Raw genomic sequence first — 19,616 nt, 5'->3', positions numbered from 1 at the left:
AAATATATCTCCACAATTCCTTTATAATCACAAAACTAATGGGCATTTTAGTGTTCTTTACACCCTGTTTTGCTTTGTACCCACAACATAATAGAGGAAAGAAAATGTTTATTTAGCAGTGGCCATCTCTTATAGATTATTTTCCTCCCCAGTCCTAATTTATATTCCTTTCTCTTTAACATTGACCCTTACTCCTCTGCTTATCTGAGGCAGAGGCAGAGGATACCCAGTGGTTTTCCTAATCTGATCTTATCTGGGGCGCACTGGTAATTTCTCTACTGTTTGTACTGTATTCTCTATGCACAGAAGTTGTTCCCCTTCTTATCTTATGTAAACAGTGACATCTTACAGGAATGTGACTTTAAAAAATCCTACAGGTTTTCTTCATCCTTACAAATTTATCTGAACCATTTTACATACATATTGTTATTTTGTTATTCACTGATACTGCTGATAGATTAAAATACATTAAAAAGAATTCAAAATGGTTTTCCCCTTTCATCTTACCTTTTCTCTTTTTATCTAGACATATCATTTCTTATCAACTTTTTACAGAGATCTGATTTCTTATTGGGTTCATCATCACAATATAATTCTTTACTTACTTTATTTTATATATGAGTTTTGAATTCTTATCTATTTTTTTTACAGGGATTCAGAATCTAGTATATAGTTCTCTGTTACAAACCAGTGGAAGAATATTACAAAGTGGAGGTAGAGAGGTGTGAACTTATGTAACACTGTTTTTCAGGATCTGGGAAAACTGAAGCAATTATATGTTGATAAACTTATTATGATGTAACATAGTTGCATTGCTACTTACAATATATTTTAAATATGTATTGGCTATCAAGAGAGTTAGATAAGTATCCTCAGTTCTCCTAAGTCTTATACCTAAGCAACTCTGAGTAAATGCTGGAATTAGAAAGAAGCAGATTACCCAGACCAGTTCCCTTGCCTTAGTTAGCTCAGGCTGCTGTAACAAACTACCAAAGTCTGGGTGTCTTAAACAGCAGAAATTTATTTCTCACTGTTCTGGAGAATGAGAAATCCAAGATCAAGGTACCAGTCAGTCAATATGGTTCCTGGGTGAGAGCTTTCTTCTTGGCTTGTAGACAGCTGACTTCTGGCTATGTTTTTACTATGTTCTGACTGGCTATGTTCTTACACATCATCAGAAAAAAAGAAAGAGACAGAGAGACAGATGGAGGTTAAAAAAAAAAAAAAAAAAAGAGACAAATTTCTTTCTCTTCTTATAAAACTACAAATCTCATTTTGAAAACTCCACAGATTAGAGTTGTTGCTCTAAGTGAATATTGTCATAGGGGTCATTCACTCAGCTGCATTGATGGGCAGCCTGGCTGTGCCTGAAGCCCCACAGAGGCAATTTGGTGCTCCCCCACATCATCTCTCTTTCTTTGCAGTGTCTCATCCTTTAGGAGTGTCTACATGGCTCTCACTCCAGCAGACTAATCTGTAGCTCCTTGTAGCATGGCAGCCACCTTCCAGAAGAGAAGACAGAGCCACCAGGCACCTTCATCCAGATACAGAATAGGCATGTCATCACTCCTTCCACATTCTGTTTATTGAAACAAGTCACTAGCCATCTAAATCAAGGGGTGGGAAGGGGATAATAGAAACAGACTCCATTTCTGGATGAGAGGAGCCACAGAATTTCATCGCCAAATGTGGCAAGACAGAACATCATTGCAGCCACCTTTGGAAATGCTCTGCTACATCCAGAATGTAATAAAGTCAGCCAGGACCACCTCTTCTCCCTTACAATCTGCCAATCAATGTTCCGGATTGTTTTCATTACAATCTTTTCCTACCCAGTTGCAATGACCTTAAGACTCAGGCCTTATGAGATTATGAATGAAGTCTAATCTTGATTTTTAATTCTGGCCCCAATGAATTTTTAATAATGTATTATTAAACTTTATTTTTTAGAGCAGTTTTAGGTTCATCTCAAAATTGAGTGGAAGGTACAGTGATTTTTCTTGCTCCCACCCATGCATACCCTTCCCCATTAACAGCAGCACCACCAGAGTGACACATTTGTTACAGCTGATGAAGCTACCCTGACATATCACTATGTTTGAACCCCAAAGCCATAGTTTACATTAGGGTTCACTCTTGGTGTTGTACATTCATTGAGTTTGGACAAATTTATAATGATGTGTGTCTGCCGTTATAATATCACCTGGCCCAAATGAACTTGGTAAACATTTGTATTTTTCTGAAGTACAGTTTTGCTCATTCTTTTAACTGCCTGAGGTTGAAAATCCCACCTCACTGAGAGGAAGTAGGGAAGAACTGAACAGTGTCGTCAAAAACATTCTGCACAGAGTGACTACAGTTCAACTCTCTGTAAATATTGCTAATTGTTCTCAGTGCTATATGTAAGCTTCGTTTAAGAACTAAAGACCGTTAGCATGCTCCCATCTAAACTTTTACTTGCTCTTTGCTAAACATCCTCGCCAGTCTTCATTAGCATGACCATTCTCTTACCTGTGGACTTCATTTAGCTGATATATCTCTTAATGGGTGTACAGTTCATTTGAACGGCGGGGCAGTGCAAAATAGATGCTGTCATCAATGCCCTCGTTCTGGACGCTATAAGTCTATTGATATTCCTGTCTTTGTTTAAGCCTGTGAACAAACAAAAATTCTTAGGCTTTGTTCACAATTTCTGTTCAGTTATCTCTCCCTCATCCTAGAGATAATATATCCATTTTGTTGTGTATAAACTTAAGTAAAGTGTCTATGGACATTTGAAGAACAATTGAAAATTTACTTTCACCTCACTCTGTTCAGGTAGAGAACCAAAAAAAATTAAAAGTATATAGATTTTCTAATAAAACTTATAAATGAGAAACTCATAATTTTAAATACTGCTAAGATTTACTCCTTCAGACTCATTACTCTCCAAATATACAAATCTTGAACACTCTTAGGTAATAGCTATACGCTACTTCATAATAGGGGCAGTACAGATCTGGTTGTTAAATAAGGTCATTAACTCTGCATGTCTTAAAATAAGAATGGTTCCATTCTTAATAAGTTTTTGCTAAACATAATGGAGCATTTAGAAAAGTGTTCTCAAATAGTTACTTGTCATAAAACCCTGAGGTAAGATTTGGTTATAGGTCTCAGCTCCTATTATTGTGTTCCATTAAAATGTGCTGATGGTTTATTCTTTTGTATTAAGAAAAGTCTTCATACCTGGGATTCTTTATTCTGATACCCACCCAAGTTTTTAATCATACCCCCTAAGATACACTTATTTATTCAGTTAAAATGTCAGTTTCTTCTTTGTATAAAATGACTACCCATGATCATACCTCTATTTTCTTCATTGTCTCATTCAGCACCTGTGCTAGATGGAAGGCATATACCAGTGACCTGGGCAGGCATATTCCATGATTCTGTGGAACTTACATTCTTATGGGGAAAAACTAGATAAAAAGGTGCAGTATGCCACTGGACTGCCAGGATTTTGAAGGCCATCAAATGATGTAAATAGATGAGGAGATGTTGTAAACCACTCACTTAAATCTAAGACATTAAGAAGCTGGCAACCAAACCCACAGGCCTTGAGAATTTGACTCTCCATGAATTACATGTATTCAAATCATCCAAGTATATTTTGGAAGACTTTTTAGAAAACTCAAGAGATTCCTGGAAGCATGGAAAGCAGGGCAGTGTTATTTCTTCCAAGTTGTTTTAGTAAAACTCTATTAAAATAAATGTACATGAATTGACCAGAAGAATGTATATTATAATTTTAGATACAAGTTCTATAAAGAAATGAAAAGGAATCAGAAAGCAATGCAAAGCAAGGAGAGGTGAAAGAAAGGAATAAAACCTACAGGGCAGTGGAACAAGGGCTCTCTGAATCTGTGGTGGTGGCATTTGAACAGAGACCTGACTCCTGAGGAGACAGCCTGACGAGATGTGCAGTCATTCGGGTCAGAGGCACAGAATACGAGAAGGCCAGAAGGTGGGTCAAATTTTGTAAGAAAAGGGAGAGTGGTAGGAGCCGAGGTTGGGGAAGTGAGGAAGGACAGGTCATCAAGTGATTTGCATGCCATGAACATGTTGCTCAGCTCTTAGTTTTGAATACAATGGAAGTTAGAGCAAAATGGCTGGTGCTACACTTGGGAGTATTCTAAGGCTGCCTAAGTATTCCTACTCAAAAGGCTGTCTTTTTGAGCAGGATCTGCAACAAGAAGCAATTCTGTGACAAATTCAGATTGTGGTACAAGCAGTTTTGCCAATTGATGCATAAGATATGGCAAATTCCAGAGTTCTTTAAGCATCTGTGGTAAATAATAGCAACATATTGAATCTTGGGGAACACCCAGGAAGAGATTTCAAAACAAAATCTTTAGGTTCTGAAGCAAGATTGGACAGTATGCAGAAGAGAAGCCTACACTGTTCAAAAATCATCTCCTGCCATGGTATTGGACCCTGGTGGAGAAAGTGCCTGACCGTAGCATATCAAAAGTCTATGCAACCAGAGTTTTCATCATAAATTAGTTATTTTCACTCATCAAGTTATAAGGTCTGGCAGGAATAGCAACAATCTACTATACAAGAAAAGGTCTACATTTGGGATCATTCCTGAACAGACAGCTCAGAACCCAATGACATTCCTTGCACCAGTGACTCTGAGTATAATTAAACATAGGATTTAATAAGGTATTTATTAAGTTTCTGTCTGATAGAGAAGGAAAAACCTGGCCAGGTTCAAAGGTTTATCAAGCCACACAAAAATTTGTATACATCAATGTTCATAGCAATATTATTTATAGAAGCCAAAAAGTGGAAACAATCAAAATGTTATCAACTGATAAATAAAGAAAAACGTGTGATATATTCATAAATGGATATTATTCAACCATATAAAGTACTAGTACATGATACAACATCGGTAACTCTTAAAAATATTGTGTTAAGTGAAAGAAGTCAGTTACAAAGAACCACATACTATATGATTCCACTTATGCAAAATGTCCAGATTAAGCAAATTCACAGAGACAGGAAGCAAATTAGTGATTGCCCATTGCTGGGTGTAGAAGGTTTGGAGGATGATGGTTAGGAGGGAGGGTCATTAAAATGTGCTAAAATGAGTTGTGTGATGAATGCACAATTTTGTGAAAATATGAAAAGCCATTACATTGTATAATTTAAATGGGTGGGGCAATTGTATGGTGCATGCTTTATATTTCAATAAAGCTGTTTTAAAAGAACATGGCTTGTTAGCATGTCAAATGCTTAAAATTGGTTACTAATACATTACAGCTCTACATAGCAATGCTCATGAAAGACAGCAATGAGGGGGAAATCCTTTCAATTGTCAGAACTTCAAGCAGGTCTCCTAGGCATCAATTTAGAGGGGAGAGAGAAAAGGTTGAAATTAAGAATATATACTGATTCTTCATCAGTGGCAAATAGTTTGGTTGTTTGGTCAGGGACCTGGGAGGAACAAGTCTTAAAGCTACAATGCAGTAAGTTCTGAGAAAGGAATATATGGATAAATCTACAGGAATGAACACACAATGTGTGGATCTTTTTATCCCACATTAATGATTACCAGGAACATCCACCATACTTAAAATCAGTGGATAGAATGATCATCCCACAGAGCTTCACCAAATGCTACCCTCACCCACTTCATTGCTTGCACAACAGGCCCAAAATGGAGAGGCCCTGGGAGCAAGGACGGAAAATATGTGTAGGTCCCTGACTGAACTAGCTACTGTCGTTACTGAAAGTCAGACCAGCCTTGGGAAAAACTCTGAGATCCCCATTAATCCAGGAGATTAATAAGTAACTTGGAAAACGTTGATCACATCAGACCTACCTCTTCCATCTTTGGAGGGGCATCAGTTCATCATTATTTAGATGATACAGATTATGAATATGGGTTTATCTTTCATGCCAATAATGCCTCAGCTAGCATCACTATTAAAGGGTTCTGAATATTTATCAGATAGGATCCAGTGTAACACAGCTTTGGACCAAGGAATCCACTCTTTTTGAAGGAAGTGTAATGATGGGCATATGACCTTGGATCCTGTTGTTTCTGCCTTACACCATATCGTGGTGAAGCTAAAGATTGATAGAAATTTGGAACTGTTTGATAGTCACAATTTTAAGATTTGTCCCCAAAAGTTTGATCCCCTGGTATATACATATCTTTTCCCAGTTATTCAAACCCTAATCTAGTTTTTCAGTAGAGGGATTTACTTATGAAATTAATATTCCAAATCAGGTGATCTTAAGATTGGGTGACTATCTGGATCAATCTATCACATGAGCCCTTAAACGTAGACAATTTACTCTGGCTAGTGACAAAACGGGAAATTAAGAGATTCAAAGCAATGGCATGATGTGGTGTACTGTTGCTGATTTGAAGATGGAAGGGGACACTTGGCAAAAGAATTCAATCACCTTTGATGAGCTGAATGATCACCCTAATGATATCTAGCAAGGACTTCACAGGGGACTTTAGTCCTAAAACCACAAGGAACTGAATTTTGCCAACAACCTGAATGAGCTTAGGAGTAGATTTTTTTTTTTTTTTTTTTGTCCCTGAGCCTCCAGATGAGAACTAACCCAACCAACTCTGATTTCAGCCTTGTGATACCCTGAATTTAGTCAAGCTGTGCTGAACTTCTGACCTATAGGAAGTGAGTTAATAAATGGGAGTGGTATTCACTCACTAAGTTTGTGGTAATTTGTTACTCAGCTATAGAAAACTAATACAGGTGGCCTCTGAACAGTACACCTAGAAGGCCAGGCTTATGGACTTGGAGCATTTTCTTTCAAGCTGAAGTATATATTTTGAATTATCAACTATTATATGATGTTATGTCCCACCAGGTAGAATAATTAGGTCTGGGAACAGAGAGGTGGAAGTCAGGGTGGACTATCTCATTGTCACTTTGTACTTTTCCTCTCCACAACTTTAGGCTCATTTGGACTAGAGATCCTGGTTCCAGCCATGATGTGATGGGGCCTTCCACCAGGAGATGCAGGTAAGGTTCCCCTAAACCTAAGGCTATGATGGCCACCTGGTCATTTATTGATCCTCATACCAGTAACTACAGGTAAAAAATGAAGTTGTTTTACTGACATGAAGAAATAAGCCTTATTTTCATGAAGAAATAGTGATGCTATGGAGTGAAGACAGACATGATTATGCTTGGAACTCAGGAAGTCCCACAGGGCTGTTCTTGGTTTGGGTATTTTTCACCCCCAGTAATAGCCATGAGTAGGCAATTAATCAAAAGCCATGATTAGGCACTTAATCAAAAGCAATAGCTTAAGCCTGTCAGATTTAGCCTGACAAGCATATACTAATGAGATGTTCAGACCCCAAGAGTTCAAGGTAATGATGATCCAATAGGCTATTCACCTAGTGATTTTCAGCTTGGAGAAGGAGTAGATTCCCCCCCTCCCCTCCCCGGGGTACATTCGGCAATATCTAGAGACGTTTATAATCACAATTTGGGGGAAGAAGGCTATGGTTTTTCCAGTGGTCATGTATGGATGTGAGAGTTGGACTATAAAGAAAGCTGAGTGCAGAAGAATTGATGCTTTTGAACTGTGGTATTGGAGAAGACTCTTGAGAGTCCCTTGGACTGCAAGGAGATCCAACCAGTCCATCCTAAAGGAGATCAGTCCTGGGTGTTCATTGGAAGGACTGATGTTGAAGCTGAAACTCCAATACTTTGGCCACCTCATGTGAAGAGCTGACTCATTTGAAAAGACCCTGATGCTGAGAAAGATTGAGAGCAGGAGAAGGGGATGACAGAGGATGAGATGGTTGGATGGTATCACCAACTCAATGGACATGGATTTGTGTGGACTTCGGGAGTTGGTGATGGACAGGGAGGCCTGGTGTGCTGCGGTTCATGGGGTCACAAACAGTCGGACATGACTGAGCGATTGAACTGAACTGTACTACTGGTGTCTGTGAGTTGAAGTCAGGGATGGTACCTAACATCCTCCAAGGCATCTCCCATAACAAAGAATCATTTGTCCCAAAATGTTAATGGTGCTGAGGTTGAAGCACTCTAACTTAATTCAACAGAAATACTGACCAAAGTTAAATGGAATGTAGAAATATTGATAGAGATAGATGATAAATATTTGGGGAGTGTTGAAGAGGAAAAGAATAGCTGTATTGCTTTGCCAGGCAAAGGGGGCCACCGTGGGCTAATGCTCTCAAAACTGTGTCCCCAAGGAAAATGATAAATATTTATCTCCACCTTGAGATCAATTTCAGGAATGGACTTATATTGTACCATCTGAGCCACCAGGGAACTCCATTGTATTCTATATGTATATAACTGCCACTGCTAAGTCACTTCAGTCGTGTTCGACTCTGTGCAACCCCATAGACGGCAGCCCACCAGGCTCCCCCATCCCTGGGATTCTCCAGGCAAGAACACCGGAGTGGGTTGCCATTTCCTTCTCCAATGCATGAAAGGAAAAGTGAAAGTAAAGTTGCTCAGTCGTGTCCGACTCTTCGCGACCCCATGGACTGCAGCCTACCAGGCTCCTCCATCCATGGGATTTGCCAGGCAAGAGTACTGGAGTGGGGTGCCATTGCCTTCTCCCATATGTACATAAAGAATATAACAATTCACTTTCCTGAGATTAAGTAAGTTGTGCATGAGTCAGAGTGGTACAAAAGGTGCACGGTCATTTAGCTCTCAGGGTTCTATCCTTGATGGACCTTAACTTTCCTAGGCCCTCAGACCTGCCTTCCAATTTCCAGTGTCTTTTACTTTGGGCTTGGGTGCACTGTCTCTGCCTCTTGGTCCACTGGAGACTGTTACACATGAATGAGTAGCAGGCCAGAAATGGTGAGGAATTAATGCCTGTGGTCCCCACCTGCCATCCCTTGTAGGAACAACCTCAGCAAATGTCTAAGAGGAACTGACTTCTTTGTTCATCTAAGCGGGATTCTTTGAGGCACATGCTATAAGCTGACTTCTAGAATTCCCTATGGGATTCACTTGCTCATAGTGGCAGTTTGCTTGATAACATATTGTTTATGACTTCTTCCCTTTCTCTGTGTTATGTCCCATCTGACTGATGTTCCTTGGGATCAGCTGTCAAATAAACTCTTTATACCTCAATCCACACCATGGTGTGATTCTGGGGAAACCTAAATTAAAACAGAAACTTTAGGAGATGTTTAAGTCAGAGAATGACATCATCTAATTGATATTTTTAAATAGCTCCTGTAGCTGTTTTATAACAAATGTGTAGTTGAGAGGGCGAGCAGTATTGAGAAATGCTGAGGGCTTGAACAGATAGGAGCATAGGTTTGGATTACAACTGGGTATATTAACAATAGAACTGCAGATAGAGAAAAATGTGAAAATTTGGCCTGAATAATTAGATGTGTCCTTGAGAACATGTGGAAAAGAAAGCTGCTGATACAGGGGTGCTGAGGATATAGAACAGGGCAGAGGGAATAAAAATTTATTTCTTTGCATATAGTCATTTGGTGAACTCTGACTTCTAAGGTTAGGTGTTAGGTAACAGTTAAATGTGTAAATCTGGAGGTCTGAGAATTCAGAAAATTAAGTTGGAAGTAATAAATATATGAATGGCATTTCTCCTGTTATATAACAGAGAAAAGTAGAATTTTATGATTAACATTTGACAAGTGCTAGAAAAAATGCTTGTACATTATTGAACTTTAAAGAACTGGAATTTGATATTTAGAGAAGTCTGAATTATTTTATTTTACTATTATAGAAGAAGTCTCAAGTCACTCCAGTTATAGTTTGGGGGGATAATAAGAAAATCTATTGGCTCTGAGAATGATGTCCAAGCTCTGAGTAAATATTTCCTTGTTATATGAAAAAACCAATTACACTTCAGCAGTCAGATTTTATAAATGGCAACTTTTAAAACATATTTTAAGAAGTAAAATGACCACAAATCATGTTACCATAATGAAAAAATGAGTATTCATTTTTGTACAATATCTATTAATATCATAACCAAAACATTATTTTGTTTTTAATTTTTACTTTGCATGTCTTGAAAGATTTCTGAGTTTATCAAATGTTTATTTTTAGAACATGATTTTCAATCACTACAACTCATTTCATCATATGGTTTTAAGACAATTTGCTTATAGTTAGACATTGAGTTTATTTACAATATTCTGTTATTATAATATAGTACACACTTACGAAGCCTTTGACTACAGCTCTGATCATTTTCTTTGGTTACATACCTAGAAATGAGAGTTATTTAAGGTTGCATGGCATATATTGTTATCATGTATTCTAAGTAGGTTGTGCCAATTTAATACCTGCTGTGCCAATTTAATACCTGTGCTTATTATTTGCCAGCATTAAGGATTGCCTTTGGCCAATCTGATATATATATATATATATATATATATATATATATATATATATATATATATATATATTATCAAATATATATTTGTGTGTGTATATACAATGGCACCCCACTCCAGTACTCTTGCCTGGAAAATCCCATAGACAGAGGAGCCTGGTAGGCTGCAGTCCATGGGGTCGCAAAGAGTCAGACATGACTGAGCAACTTCACTTTCACTTTTCACTTTCATGCATTGGAGAAGGAAATGGCAACCCACTCCAGTATTCTTGCCTGGAGAATCCCAGGAATGGGGGAGCCTGGTGGGCTGCCATATTTGGGGTCTCACAGAGTCGGATATGACTGAAGCAACTTAGCAGCAGTAGCAGCGGCATATGTACATATATACATATAAAGTTTTTATTTTATCTGCATTTCTCGAATTACTAAAGAGTAATAACTTTTTGTATATTTTTGCCATTTTTATTTCTTCTTTCTCATTACATATTCAGATAGTTTGCCCACTTTCCTAAGGAGAAATTTTTATGTCTATCATTTACTTGTAAAAATTTGCTTGATAAGAACTGTATCTCTTTTTTTCTACAAATTCACAAAATTGTCCCTATGTACCATCACTCTTTCATTTTTGCATACAATGACATTGTTTACAAAAATTACATATTATATATAGTCAGTGGAACTCTTCCTTTGATGTTTTCCTTTCTTTGTATGCCTGTGTTTTATTTCCATACTCTGAACAAGTAAACAGTAAACATTATTTTCTTTTTTTTAGTGTCCTCATTTTATCTATTGATACTTGAAATTTTAATCCAACTGAAAATAAATTTGGTTTCAAGTAGGATACATAAATGATATCTAAGATTTCTTTTTAATGCCATATATTGATTAATCATTACAAATTTGAAGAAATAATAATCGATTTCTCAACAGTTTATTTTATTTAATTAATTTCACTATTTATATTTTGGAATGTTATTTGGACTAGTGCTTATCATGAATTTTCATTTTCATAATATAAAATCACTTTTATTATGTTTGTTGATTATCTTTGCCAGTTTTTTAAAAATTTCTATTAAACTTGAAAATATTTTAAGTCACCGTCATTCTGCTACCTGAGCCACTTATCTATAAATGTACTTGGTGAAAGTGGACATCTGTTGTGAATTTACAATGCTGTGTTACACCCTGCCTTGTGATGCTGGAGCTCAAGCTCCACAAGCCACACTTCCTCTTTGTGTCAGGTTCCTGGAGGGACTCTATAGGCAGAAGCAGATCAAGGAACTAGCTCCTTCTTATCTGCTTCCTGTGGACTCGGGTAAATTTCTATTCCTGTGAGCATCTCCCTAGGAATACTTCTCCACTTTGGTAGTAGCAATTTCTTCCTATAAAAGCAACTGTATTCATTTTACAGATTTTCCAGCCTTCACACAATCAGCCTAATCATGTCCTCTCAGAGACTCCAGAACCAATTGCCTGTGTTCCCTTCTCAAAGTTCTTTCAGTTCTATGAGACCTCTACACACTTCAAAGTATTAATGAATCCAACTTTTTCCCTTTGTTTCCTCATCCCTAGGAGTGGTAACTGCTTTTGAAATTGCTATCTTTGTGAGTTACAGAGTTCTCTTTTTACTTAAGTCATCTAGTTAAGAGCTTTATACCTTTCTCTTTTAATTGGGTTATTTTTCTCACTGGACTCTTAATAACTGGAAAAATGTATTTCTCCCTGTATTAGTCAGGGTTTTCTAGAGAAACAGCACCAACAGGATATATACTTACATGATTATATACAGTGATGAGATGGGCAAGTGCCAAGATCTTCAGGGTGAGTCAGCAAGCTGAAGACCTAGAAGAGTTGCTAAACTCACACCGGTTTAGTTCCTGTGTGCAGTCTGGCAAGCTTGAGACTTAGGAACAGCCAGTGTTCAGTTCAAGTCAGTCAACTTTTCTGTTCATCTCTTCACTGATAAGAGGAGCCACACCCACACTGAGGGTCAATTTGCTTTACTTTGTTACTCGAAAGCAAAAGGGCTTCCCCAGTGGCTCAATGGTAAAGAATCTGCCTGCAATGCAAGAGATGTAGATTAAATCTCTGGATCAGGAACATCCCCAGAAGAGGGCATGGCAACCCACTCCAGGATTCTTGCCTGGAAAATCCCATGGAAAGCGGAGCCTGACAGGCTACAGTCCATGAGGTCACAGAGTCGGACACAGCTGAAGTGACTAAGGACTCATTCATTCACTGATGCAAAACCACCCTCACAAAAACACCCAGAATAAGGTTTGACCAACTATCTGGGCCAGAGAAGGCCATGGCACCCCACTCCACTACTCTTGCCTGGAAAATTCCATGGATGGAGGAGCCTGGTAGGCTGCAGTTCATGGGGTCACTAAGAGTCGGACATGACTGACTGACTTCACTTTCACTTTTCACTTTCATGCATTGGAGAAGGAAATGGCAACCCACTCCAGTGTTCTTGCCTGGAGAATCCCAGGGACAGGGGAGCCTGATGGGCTGCCGTCTATGGGGTCGCAAAGAGTTGGACACGTCTGAAGTGACTTAGCAGCAGCAGCAGCAGCAACTATCCAGGCAACATGGTGCCTAGTGAAGTTGATACATAAAATTAACCATCACGTCCACATTTATTGACTTCTTTTAAGAAGAGTTGACTCATTGGAAAAGACTCTGATGCTGGGAGGGATTGGGGGCAGGAGGAGAAGGGGACGACAGAGGATGAGATGGCTGGATGGCATCACTGACTCAATGGACATTAGTTTGAGTGAACTCCAGGAGATGGTGATGGACAGGGAGTCCTGGCATGCTGCGATTCATGGGGTCACAAAGAGTCGGACACGACTGAGTGACTGAACTGAGCTGAATTGAAGTCTTTCAACAGAATGTCATAGTTATATCTATATGTTCTATATTACACATTCAGAGTTAATTATGATATATTTTCAATTCAGTTCGGTCTCTTAGTCATGTCTGACTCTTTGTGACCCCATGAACTGCAGCACACCAGGCCTCCCTGTCCATCACCAACTCCCAGAGTTCACCCAAACTCATGTCCATCGAGTTGGTGAGATATTTTATACCTTGTTATTTGTGTGCAGGGAGTAGCTTTTCAATATACTTTCTAGCTGATTATTGCTGAGATAAAGGAAAATTTTATTTCCATTTTCATATTAAGTGTTTTCTTCTTCTGAAGTTAAAGAAAGAAAAGAAGTATATATTGAAAGGATAATTATGTTTCTAACAGTACATATTAAAAGCTTATGCAAGCATAAATTGAAACTATCTGAAACTTTCATTTGAAATTGAGACTTTCAAGTTGAAACTTTTCAAATTGAAACTTTTGCCAACCCTTGAGCAACCTGACTGTCTAGGTGAAGGTCTATATCCTAATACATATCCACCAGCAAACAATGGGGAAGGCATAGTGGAGACTACAGGAAAGATAGGAGTCATAGGAGGCATTGCTAAAACTGGCAATTGTTTCCAAAAGAAATTCTATTTATAGGTAGATACAAATCTTATTGTAGATGGATGTGATCTGTGAAGGCATAAAATAAAATTTCACTTTTTCAGTATGAGATTCTTGATTGGTCAATTTTGCTGTGATCAAAACAAGTTTAAAAATAAATGGCGTTATTATGGGATGTTAAGTTGTTCAGAGAATTATGTATAGAGATGTGAAAGATCTTTATTTTGACCCAAATGCTTATCCAGATGAGTGTGATTAACATAATATAAAATTTGGGGGTCTTAGTTACAGAATGGCAGAGTTGGTTGTTTGCTAACAGATTTCAATGTGAATAAATTACATTGGTGATAGTGTTGTTCTTCATTTCAACCAAAGTGCAAATGAGGGGATTAAACTGAGCCAGAATTTAGATGAGAGAAGAGAACTTGAATTAGAATGGCCATTTTGTGATATATTTATATAACATATTAATATTTGTAATGCATTTATTTAGTATGTCTTTCATTAGAATTGGGATAGACAAGCTTTCTCTGTGGAAGTGTCTGAAGTAAACATTTTAGGCTCTGGGGACTAGTCTTTGTCACAGTTACTCCACTCTGATGTGTTAAAGCAGCCACAGACAATAATAAACAAATAGACAATGCTGTGTTCCAACAAAACTTTGTTTACAAAAACAGGCCAGACTTGGGCCCTGGGCTGTAATGGGCCAATCCTAGCTTTAGAAGATTAAAAGCAGAGAATGTACAATTGACTTGCCAGGGAGAAATGTTTGAGGTTTTCTCTATTAAAATATGGTGAGAGTTCAGAGCTTTGTACCACCAAGTTTTCTAGTCCATGTGATCCCCTTTCAAGGCTTCTACTAGGTAGCTGCACCCTACAGTCTTCTGACATACTGGCCTGTAAAAGGTTGTATGATTTCTAAGTCATGTTACTGAGAAATGTTGTTGAATCTTCCTCCAACAGAATTTTTCTTTTGTTATATAAACATGTGCATGCAGGTGTTCTAAGCCGCTTCAGTCATGTCCAACTCTTTGTGACTCTATAGACTGTAGCCCACTAGGCTCCTCTGTCCATGGGACTCTCCAGGTAAGAATATGGGGGTGGGTTGGCATTTCCTCCTCCAAGGGATCTTCCTGACCTAGGGACTCAACCTATGTTCTTATATTTCCTCCATTGGTAGGCGGGTTCATTAAAACTAGTGCCACCTGGGAAGTCCTCAGTTCAGTTCAGTTGCTCAGTCGTGTCCGACTCTTTGCGACCCCATGAACCGCAGCACGCCAGGCCTCCCTGTCCATCACCAACTCCTGGAGTTCACTCAAACTCATGTCCATCGAGTCGGTGATGCCATCCAGCCATCTCATCCTCTGTCGTCCCCTTCTCCTCTTGCCCCCAATCCCTCCCATCATCAGAGTCTTTTCCAATGAGTCAACTCTTCACATGAGGTGGCCAAAGTACTGGAGTTCAGCTTCAGCATCATTCCTTCTAAAGAACACCCAGGACTGATATCCTTTAGGATGGACTGGTTGGATCTCCTTGCAGTCCAAGGGACTCTCAAGAGTCTTCTCCAACACCACACTTCAAAAGCATCAATTCTTCAGTGCTCAGCCTTCTTCACAGTCCAACTCTCACATCCATACATGACCACAGGAAAAACCATAGCCTTGACTAGACGGACCTTTGTTGGCAAAATAATGTCTCTGCTTTTGAATATGCCGTCTAGGTTGGTCATAACTTTCCTTCCAAGGAGTAAGCGTCTTTTAATTTCATGGCTGCAGTCACCATCTGCAGTGATTTTGGAGCCCAAAAAAATAAGTCTGACACTGTTTCCACTGTTTCTCCATCTATTTCCCATGAAGTGATGGGACCAGATGCCATGATCTTCGTTTTCTGAATGTTGAGCTTTAAGCCCACTTTTCACTCTCCTCTTTCACTTTAATCAAGAGGCTTTTGAGTTCCTCTTCACTTTCTGCCATAAGGGTGGTGTCATCTGCATATCTGAGGTTATTGATATTTCTCCTGGCAATCTTGATTCCAGCTTGTGCTTCTTCCAGCGCAACATTTCTCGTGATGTACTCTGCATATAAGTTCAATAAGCAAGGTGACAATATATGCCTTGACGTACTCCTTTCCCTATTTGGAACCAGTCTGTTGTTCCATGTCCAGTTCTAATTGTTGCCTCCTGACCTGCATATAGGTTTCTCAAGAGGCAGGTCAGGTGGTCTGGTATTCCCATCTCTTTCAGAATTTTCCACAGTTTATTGTGATCCACACTGTCAAAGTTGAATGTGATCAAATTTGTTTTCATTATGATGTTAATATACTGATCTGCCTATCCTTACCCTCTTGCAAGGGAAATTCTATCATCTGTGCCTGTGTGTGTGTTAGTCACTTAGTTGTGTTCAACTCTTTATGATCCCACAGTCTGTAGCCCACCAGGCTCCTCTGTTTATGGAATTCTCCAGGCAAGAATAATGGAGTGTGTTGCTGTGCCCTTCTCTAGGGGATCTTCCTGACCCAAGGATTGAACCCAGGTCTCCTGCATTGCAGTCAAATTCTTTACCATCTGAGCCAGCCTTCTGTTAATAAGGTAGATATATTACCTGTTCTAAAGTTACCCTCACTTTCAGGATCAGGAGAGTATGGTTTATTTTACAGAAGCTCAGTCACAGAATGGTTGCTGTGTTGTGATGTACCTTGTGTGCCAAGATGAGATAAACCAGGAGATGCAAACTGGAAAGCTCCCAGAGGCCAGGCAGATAATGTAAAAGACTGAAGGAAGCCAGGGTAATCAGCAGTTCACTTCCTGCTGCTTAGAAGCTCTCCTCTAAAACAGGTCAGCGAGTAAAGGCAAAGGTAAAGGACAAAAGAATTTCAGCTTAGCATGGGTCACAACTGGGAGAGCTGGGAACCTCTATCTAGGGTGCTATAGCTAATCAGCCCCAAGTCATTCTTACAGTGAAAAAAAAAAAAAAATGTCTAGTGTTGCTGGAATGTCTTCCCCTTCAACCCCACCCACCCAAAGGATAGTAGAAATTATTATGATTATTGATAGAAGTTTTCAATTTCTACATGTTGGGATTTAATTCAACTGTTTTAAACCCTTTGATGGGGTCAACAATATTTGAGTTTAAAACAAAACAGATCAAGATGGTTTAAAATAAACCTCGAGTTATAATTTACAACTTCTATAGCAAAGAGTAATTTTCTTTTTGGAGAATTTAAATTTGCAAACATAAAGAGAGATAATAGGCTTCTATAAGACTCATAATATGAAGAAAGAAACTGACAGAAAATAAGACAGAGTTGAGGCCAGAGCAAAATGAAATCATCTGTACCTAGAATACAGGCAGTGCCTAGTAAATATTTGCTTTTCAAATTGAATACATTGAATAAACAAATCTTCAAGTTAAATATTTGAGCTACCATAAAGTATGAGTAAGCAGAGTAAGTCAATTGGCAGTAAGTCAACTGAGAGAAGATCAGAGAAGAAATGCAAAGAAAAATAGAAACTCAAAAGGAGATCATTTGCTGTATGAGAGAAAAAGAGAGTCGAGTCACTGGAGTTACTTCTTTTCGTGATGCTTTTTCATTCTAGTTCTGGACCTTTACCATAGGTAAGTTTACATAAAGTCTTCTTACCGTGGGCTAAATTCAGTTGATTTCTTTGTAACTTAAACAATCTTAACCAAGCATATAACATTATTGAGTATCTCTGCTGCTGCTGCTGCTAAGTCGCTTCAGTCGTGTCCAACTCTGTGCGACCCCATAGATGGCAGCCCACCAGGCCCCACCGTCCCTGGGATTCTCCAGGCAAGAACACTGGAGTGGGTTGCCATTTGCTTGTTCAATGCATGAAAGTGAAAAGTGAAAGTGAAGTTGCTCAGTCGTGTTTGACTCTTAGCGACCCCATGGACCTCCGTCCATGGCAGGAGGAGCATTTTCATTTCCTCTGTCCGTTTTCTAGGCAAGAGTACTGGAGTGGGTTGCCATTGCCTTCTCCATTGAGTATCTCTAGTTGCTGTAAAATCCATGAATATAGGATCATGGTGGTTAATATCCATAGGATCCAAAGACAGTAGATAGGCAAAATATAATGTATATGTAACTCCTAAACATAAGAATTGCTTACCATCCAATGATGTACACTGCTGTCAGTTCATTTAAGATTCACTTTAGTTCAGGTCACTAAGTCATGTCCAGCTCTTTGTGACCCCATGGACTGCAACATGCCAGGCTTCCTTGTCCATTACCAACTCCCAGTGCTTGCTCAAACTCATGTCCATTGAGATTGTGATGCCATCCAATCATCTCATCCTCCTTTGTCCCCTTCTCCTCCCGCCTTTTATCTTTCCCAGCCTCAGGGTCGTTTCCAGTGAGTCAGTTCTTCGCATCAGGTAGCCAAAGTACTGGAGTTTCAGCTTCAGCATGAGTCCTTCCAATGAATATTCAGGACTGATTTCATTTAAGATTGATTGGATTGATCTCTTTGCAGTCCAAGGGACTCTCAAGAGTATTCTCCAAACCCACAGTTTAAAAGCATCAATTCTTCAGCACTCAGCTTTTTTTATAGTCCAACTCTCACATCCATACATGACTACTGGAAAACCATAGCTTTGACTAGACAGACCTTTGTTGGCAAAGTAATGTCTCTGCTTTTTAATATGTGGTCTAGGTTGGTCACAGCTTTTCTTCCAAGGAGCAAGTGTCTTTTAATTTCATGGCTGCAGTTACCATCTGCAATGATTATAAAGCCCAAGAAAATAAAGTGTGTCACTGTTTCCATTGTTTCCCCATTTATTTGCCATGGAATGATGGGACTGGATGCCATGATCTTAGTTTTTTGAATGTTGAGTTTTAAGCCAGCTTTTCACTCTCCTCTTTCACTTTCATCAAGATGGTCTTTAGTTCCTCTTCACTTTCTGCCATAAGGGTGGTGTCATCTGCTTATCTGAGGTTATTGATATTTCTCCCAGCAATCTTGATTCCAGCTTGTGCTACATCCAGCCCAGCATTTCACATAATGTACTCTGCATATTGTTGTAGCCACATGTTCTGGGAAACAAACTCACTCAGAAGGACAATGCAGATAGTGAAGTGCAGTTTATTACACCGGCAGGCCCAAGGCAGAGTCTCCTCTTAGCCAAGGACCTCGACCAGTTTTTGTGAAAACCTTATATATCCTAAGTGTATTTGCTCAAACCCACCTCCCCAAATTCCTTGAAACTAGTCTGGACAAGGTGAAAGAGAGATATGATCAAAGTTAATCGATGATACATGTGTCACAAGACTAGATAAACAGTGGACATTTATCAATAGGACTGTGGTCATATCCTGATAAACATAATGGGATTTACAACTTTGTTCTGTTACAAAGATAATTAACATTTTTTTTAGGTAACAGAGAGTCCAAGTACAAGTCCTGAGGCTCTTTTATCCAGGGAGTCTGGTTTCCCATTGGTATGCTGCTTCTATAGACACCAGGCACGAAGTTCAGAGTCCATTGGGAGGGTGACCATGCATGTAGCCTAATGTTCGCAGCCTGGCCTAAGATGGAGTCCAGCTCTGTCTGTTTCCTCCTTCAATATTAGTTAAATAAGCAGGGTGACATTATACATCCTTGATGTACTCCTTTCCCAATTTGGAACCAGTCAGTTGCTCCATGTCCAATTCTAACTCTTATTTCTTGACCTGAATACAGATTTCTCAGGAGGCAGGTAAGGTAATCTGTTATTCC

General features: G+C 39.0%; 1 protein-coding gene and 1 long non-coding RNA gene across 11 annotated transcripts in view; one reads left to right on the top strand and one right to left on the bottom strand.

Annotated features, from left to right (window-relative positions):
* The window catches only part of LOC129646419 (uncharacterized), a 56,304-nt gene extending 38,202 nt beyond the window's left edge, over window positions 1-18,102 (bottom strand). For 2 of the 3 annotated variants that reach the window (XR_008711910.1, XR_008711912.1), the window contains exons 1-2: window positions 12,177-12,526; window positions 2,512-2,652 (exon numbers count right to left, since the gene is read on the bottom strand). This is a non-coding gene — a long non-coding RNA (uncharacterized LOC129646419). Of the gene's footprint in view, window positions 1-2,511; window positions 2,653-12,176; window positions 12,527-18,011 lie in introns of those variants that run through there. The other variant, XR_008711911.1, reaches the window with a different exon arrangement.
* GALNT13 (polypeptide N-acetylgalactosaminyltransferase 13) overlaps window positions 1-19,616 on the top strand; it is a 952,843-nt gene that overhangs the window by 230,442 nt on the left and 702,785 nt on the right. For all 8 annotated transcript variants that reach the window (XM_055572535.1, XM_055572540.1, XM_055572532.1 and 5 more), the window contains one exon: window positions 6,981-7,046. The gene's annotated coding sequence lies outside the window, so the exon portion shown is untranslated. The remainder of the gene's footprint in view (window positions 1-6,980; window positions 7,047-19,616) is intronic.

The sequence above is a fragment of the Bubalus kerabau genome, chromosome 3 (genome assembly GCF_029407905.1).
Source record: "Bubalus kerabau isolate K-KA32 ecotype Philippines breed swamp buffalo chromosome 3, PCC_UOA_SB_1v2, whole genome shotgun sequence".
Lineage (NCBI taxonomy): Eukaryota > Metazoa > Chordata > Mammalia > Artiodactyla > Bovidae > Bubalus > Bubalus kerabau.
Note: the sequence above shows the minus strand (reverse complement) of the source record. Positions and strands in the feature narration are given on the sequence as shown.